We start from the raw sequence: 6,720 nt of genomic DNA, 5'->3' as shown, positions 1-6,720 counted from the left end.
ACTATATTCTAAATTGTGAGCATTGTGTTCTAAAAGTAGTTCTTATTAATATGAAAAAAAGAGAATGTTTGACTTAGCCTGAAGGTTCCTGAGGAATGGTGTCTAATTGTCAGGGCTATAAGAGCCTAAAAACAGTGCTCAGAGCCCAGAGCTGAGGTGTGAAACATACCGCTAAGTGCTGGGGGATTCATAGTTACTTGCAGACCACAATGTGAGTGGGCAGACTTATGAGCCTTTCTGAAGGGAGGCATGATGCTTTGATGTGCCCAGTAATGACATTATAAGTTCTAATTGATGTAAGCAGTAAAGACAGAGTGCCTCGTGGCATGGAAAAAGAGACTGGCAGATACCACTAGTTGGTAGCTGAGCTCTGGTAAGAGATTGTCCAAGTGAACATCTCTCCATTCAATCACATTTTCCACTGGAAATTCCTCTTTCCTTCACATATCTTTTAACATACAAGACTCTCTGTGGGCTCATTTGAATAGGTTGCCACACAGGTACCTCAGATGAAACCACAGGCTGTAGCCTCAAAAGGAGCGGAAATACTATTTTAAAGATCTTGTCTCTCTGTGAGAGTCAGGCTGGCACTGTCTGTTGCTTTCCTGCTTTTACATGTACTTGCCTAAAAGAAACTCTACTCCTTAAGGACTTAAAACCCCCAAGTAAATAAATAAATAAAAATCACTTTCAAGGCCAAAAAATGTGCCAACCAGAATTTGCGGTGGTTGTGCTGCACCTTCAGAAAATCCAAGGTTGTTTCACAAAATTCTACATGCAAGAAGGTTGGAGCAGCATTTAAAGCCTGAGATGTGACACATGTCTAATTACTATATCTGTCTGTGCATAAGAGTGCTAGCTCTGTGTGAGTAATTGGGGCAGAAGATGGTGTCTAAAATCCCCTTTCAGACATCATACAGGTGAGGAATCGGTGACAGTGTGGGAAACATGACTCACATCAGTGGTGATCGTTGAGATTAGACGAGAGAACAAGCCTTCCTCTAGCTGCTGTGCTGGATGCTGTCAGTGGGATATCTGCAGCATTTGGCTCTGTTGTTCAGCAGGTTAGTCAATCACCTTTTGGGGCATACAGTTCCCCAGCAGTAAAACGCTGGGAGTAAAACGCTGGGCAGGAAAGAGTTGGCCAGCACTATTCACCTTGGCAAGAGTAATGAAGAAAAGCTGTGCACAGAAGCCACCTACTTACTAGAACCGTGTCCTTGATTATTATTACTCATCAGGAAGACTTACTAGAAAAACTGAGGTGAAAAGATGCTTCTTTCAGGCAACAGAGGGTGGAAACAGAGCTTAAGATACAGACAGAGGAGAGTCACTCCAGGCTGTGACAGTGAATTTTTTCATCATGTTTGGTTTAATGTTGCTCTTTGAAGAACCATGTTTTAATAGATGTTTTGCAGCAGAGATACCAGTTACAAGTTGACAAAAAAATCTGAACTGTGCCATACTTGGAGTAAGAGTTTTTAAGAAGTGAATTAAAATCTCAGTATTGCTTTACTGCTTATTATGTCTGAGAAACGCCCTTCATAAAAATAATTATCTGGGATGTGGGAGTTCAGCTAGAGGGGAATGATTTCCTCCCCATGACCTGAATCCAGACCATAGCCCCCTGGACAAATAGGTGTGGTTGCTGGCATAAGCAAGCATCAGTATATGTGAGTAGAGCATCAGGAGTCACTTAAACCATCCTGTAATTCAGACACCTTGTTGTGACAGGCTGTTCCTGGGCATGGCGGGTCATTACTGGCTTAATAAGAGCTTCCCCTGAAGCTGGCAAATGCCCTCTCCCTGGAAAATGTCCCTGACTCAGGTGCTATTGACAGGGAAAAAAACCTGGAATGGGAGGTGAAGGTGAGCATGGGAGGATGGGTTCCAGAAGAGGCATCACTTCCTGAACCTGGCAGGCCTTTTGGAGGCCATGCTTCTGGTCTGTGGCCTCCTAAATCTTTAAAAGCCCACGTAGCAGCAGCAGCACAGGATAGGGAGAAGTCAGAATGCAGCATCTGCTTTCACCCTCTGGAGACCACAGTATTGTTACTCCTTTGGATATTCCTTGGGGTCATTAACTGCTGTTCAACAACAGCTAGTAGGGTATTCTTTTGGAAGATTGGCACAGAAACTTTGGTGTCTTTATCTGGTTTTATCCTCTTAGGTCTCATAGAAGGGATTGTAGAATGTAATCAGTGTAAATAAAGGATATTTTAAAATTCATTTTTGGCTTCAGTAAAACAGTGGCATAATCATTGCACATAATTTTGCAATGAATTTTTGAGTAAAAGTAGTATAATTACAGTCTATTCACTCTTCCCGATCACCTACAGGTCTATCTCCCTTTCATTTGAATGGATTCAAAATTAACTGTTTTTCCTGTTCCTAATAATGACAAATGACCATAACTAGATCATATAGTTTTGCTTACATTTGTAAATGATGCTAAATTGTTATGAGTCTTTTAAGGCATGTTCATATTTTTTTTTAATTTGATGAATTGCAAATTATGAGTACTGGGAACCTGTTACTCCTCTTTTTCTGCGCCTCAACCCCAACACTCACCCCAGTTATATTATTTTTAAAAGATAATTGTTACACTAATGCCAGGGACGATAGGAACTCAAGTGTGTGAAATAGAAATGTAGAATGAAAGCTTAATTCTAGAGAGCTGAAATACTAGGTAATAGGATTATAGGAAGAAGTGATGTAGAAAAGATGGAGAAAAAAGTGAAAACAGGGCAGTAATATTTTGTGTAACACTGTCTTACACAAAATGCATGATATAAAGACTTCTGGTGGGAGATCTTATGAAAGATACATAAACTATTTTACTGGATCCTGACTGGAGTGCTCTCATGACTGAGCACAGTCTGTTTAGGGAAGATCAGCGGGGTTGCTGTCCCCTCTGTAAAGGTGCTCCTTTACTTAGCAGAGCTCTAGCAGAAATCCAAGGATGTGTCTGCCAAGAGTCAAGGCCTATGGGCAGAGTGCCACCGAGGATGCTGTGGTGGGGTCGGATGACCAAAAGCTCCTGAACAAGATGTAAAAGATGAGGCTTTCTACAGACAAATACAGAACTCTTCTGATTGTGCCTTTGTTTTCCTGGGAGATTTCAGCTGTCCAGTAGGCATTGCTGGGCTTGCACCATGTGAGCAACCCAAGAAGTTGTAGACTATGCAGCTCACGGGTTATGATGCAAATTTCAGAGGGGCTGTACTTGACCTGCTGCTTGCAAAGTGGGAAGAATGGGCCAAAAGTATGGCAGAAATGGCAACTTGGGCTGCAGTGTCCAATGAGATGATTGAGTTCAAGGTACAGAGGAAAAGTGGGAAGAGAAGTAGCAAAATTAGGACTCCAGACTTCATAGAGTTTGGCTTAGCTAGGGAATTTCCCTAGGCAAAATTCCTAGGCAAGATGCCAAGGGGGAAAAGGGCAAAGGAGAGCTGGCTGATTTCAAACAAACAAACAAACAAAACTGAAAGGAAAAAAAAGGCAAAAACAAGCAAAAAACTTTCAGCTTTCAGAGAGGTGAGGAACCATCTGCCTCATTGTGCAGGATGGGCTTCCAGCAGAAGGGGCTCCCAGCAGAAAGGGCTCTGGACTCAGCATGGAATTGCATGGCGAGCCATTAATGCAACTGATATGCAAACAATAGTGTACAAGAATTGAAAAGGTGAACAAAGGAAGAGTATAAAGGTATTGTTTTACCATTTTTTGATAAAAATGCATAAGGTCGAGGCCCAGCTGGAGTTAAGTCAAGGAGAGGCTATTAAGGGTGACAAGAAGGGATTCTACTGGAATACTAATTACAGAAGTTCAAAGGGGATGTAGGCCTGCCAAAGAATGGGGGAGAGCAACATACTGGCAAGCATTGCAAAACAGGGTCCCCAATGTCTCTTTTGCACCAGACAAAGATTTATACCAGCGCTTTTTGTTACGGAGGACAGCCAAGAGGGAAGGAGCAATGAGCTAGGGACAACCACAACTGGATGTATTCATATCCATAGGGCTTGATGAGATTCTTTTGACACTGAAAGTGTTACCTGCTCTCTATCATATGTGAAAAATCAGGGTGGTCTGCAGAAGTCCATGAAGACTGGAAAAAGGCTAAGGGCTGAAATACCTGTCTTTCATAAAGGCAAGAAGGAGAATCCAGGGAACAATATGATTGTTACTGTCACCTCAGTCACTGGAAAAGAACATCTTCTTGAAATTCATTTTCCAGCATAGCAAAGACAAGAAGGCAGTGGCCTGTATGAGGAGGCAGATGGCACCGTTAGCAAATTTGCAGACTGTGTTAAGTGGGGGGGCGTGATTGACATACAGAATGGCAGAGCTTTAGTCCAGAGGAATCATCAGAAAGTTGAAGACTGGGACAACGGAAATTTCATAAGATTAAGCAAGAAGAAATGCAAGTTTCTGCATTCATGGCAGAGTAACTTCAGCATTGGTATAAAATGGATAATGGGTAATCAGTGGCCTGGCTGGAAAGGACCTCAGGGTTGTGGTGAATTGGTTGAATCATGTATGATTGAGCCATAATTCATTGTAAAGTAAGCTACACACTGGGCTAGAAGGAGTGCACTCAGAAGGTCAAGCAGTGTTGTTGTTCTCATCCACTTTTGCTTGGCACTGGTGAGGCTGGAATCATGTACCCTGCTGTACTGGCCCCCCTCCCACCCTGCCCTGTTATAAGAAGGCTGTGAAGAAGCTGGAAGGAGCTCAGCAGAGGGCTGCCAGGATAGCAAAGCACCAAGAACACATGCAGAGTTTGAGGCATTAGTCTGGTGAAGAGGAGCCTGTGGGGTGATCTTAGCAACAGCCCACAGCAGCTAGAGTGGGAACAGCAAAGGTAACGGAGCTAAACTCTGCCATTTAGTGGTAGACAGTATGACAAGGAGCAACAGCCAAGAACTGCCGTGGGAAGGTTCCGGTTGCATGGTTGGGAAAACCCATGAGAGGGGTACTGCAGCCCTGGAACATGTTACTGAGAGCGTCTGTGCAATCTCCACCCTAGGAAATTTTCAAGAGCTGGCCAGACAAACCACAGCTTGACAGGAGCTAGTGTGGGGAATACCCACAGTACTAAGGAAGAGGAGGGAGTAAATCATTTCCACAGTCCTTTTCAAACAACTTCTCTGTGATTTTCTATTGTAAACGTCATCTGTAAGTAATAGGAGATACCCGTGTGATTGCAGAGATGCAAAGCTAAGTATTTTCAAGATGAGACAGACTGGCTTCTGGGTCAGGGCAAAAGCAAAAATCTCTAGGAATGTTTTAATGATGTTGCATTTTTATTTTACATGTGTCCTGAAAAAGAAATGGTCGTGTTTTTTCTGCTTCCAGGAAATGCTGCCTGAAGCATTGCTCCTCCTTTTCCTGACAGCCACATAGAGAAGAAGTAATTCTGTTTCCAAGTACTAGTCTGTGTATTTTGTCTACCTGCAGGTTCCTCTCACACTTCTTCAGGGAGTTGGAAGTAATTTCTGCTGAACTTTTATTTTCTATGCACTTGTAAAATCATTTGGTACCTGAGTCATAACTCCTGAAACTTTCTCTTGATTTTTGCTGTTGGGTGTCTTTATTGTGTTTGGTTGGGTTCTGTTGCTGATAGTGGTCTTAACCTTTGTCCTAGATTATACAGCTGCAATGAGCATAACTTGGAGAAGTCTAACTTGAGGACTTCTCATTTACTCTGCATCAGTTTCCTTCATATTAGGGAGTACACAGTCCATGTCCTTCCACAAAAAGAAAAGAACAAAAGAACAAAGCCAAGCCAGTTTTTTAAAGCAAAAAACCAACTTGCTTCAGCCAATGAATTGCTCCTCTGAGCTCACAGAGCAGAGCAGGTTGTAGTGGAGCCACCAGGATTGTACGTTTTTTGAGGGCTGCAAGAGAGGAGAACCATGAAAGCAGGTGCAGAATAGCCATCAAACTCACTCAGGATTTATAAATACATCCTCTGCATTTCAACATAATCACGAGGTAGTTCAATGTAGTTGCAAGTGCCTGCTCAGCTGAAACTAGGCTGTGGCCTCCCTAGTCTCCAGACAGCGCCGCCTGCAAGGGAGTGTGTGTGGGACTTTCACAGGCTTTCCAGTTGCGTATGTTCTGTCTTGTCTTAGTAGTCACTGAACCACAGAAAGACTGACTTGGCTTCCTTCATATTCTTGTTGTGAATCAGGCAGAGCTGGGACCTGTGTTTGGTTCTCTCACATGCGATGTGAATTTCCCTCACAAGGAAATTACTCATTATCCTGGCATTCCTTTCTTCCTAGTTTTGACCAAAATTTGTGGCCCTCCTTGTTGATACTGTCTTACTTTCCCCCAAAGTTTGTATTTGACTAAGCAACATTTTCTAAGAATAGCATTCAACAGATACTTGCCCATCAACTCCTGAAGACAACAAAAGGTGTAGGGTATCACCTTTCAGAGATCCAAAGGTGTGTGATTTCAGCTCATAACTTTTCAGTAGCTTCTTGAGGTATACTGACCTCTCAATCTCTCTTTTAGTGTTTGCTGAACTTCACCATTAATTTGGTCTATGTAAAGTACATTTTTCTGCGGCCACTTATCTAGGAATCCTAGAAGCTTCATTGGGCTGCTTATCTGTAAACAAAAGGAACAAAGACTGTAGGAGACCCCAGACAGCTGATGAGAGACAGAATTCAAAAGGCTGGAGCAAGGAAAGAAATGGAGAGAGAGAGTGTG

Source organism: Corvus cornix, chromosome 2 (genome assembly GCF_000738735.6).
Source record: "Corvus cornix cornix isolate S_Up_H32 chromosome 2, ASM73873v5, whole genome shotgun sequence".
In the NCBI taxonomy this organism is placed as follows: domain Eukaryota; kingdom Metazoa; phylum Chordata; class Aves; order Passeriformes; family Corvidae; genus Corvus; species Corvus cornix.
Note: the sequence above shows the minus strand (reverse complement) of the source record.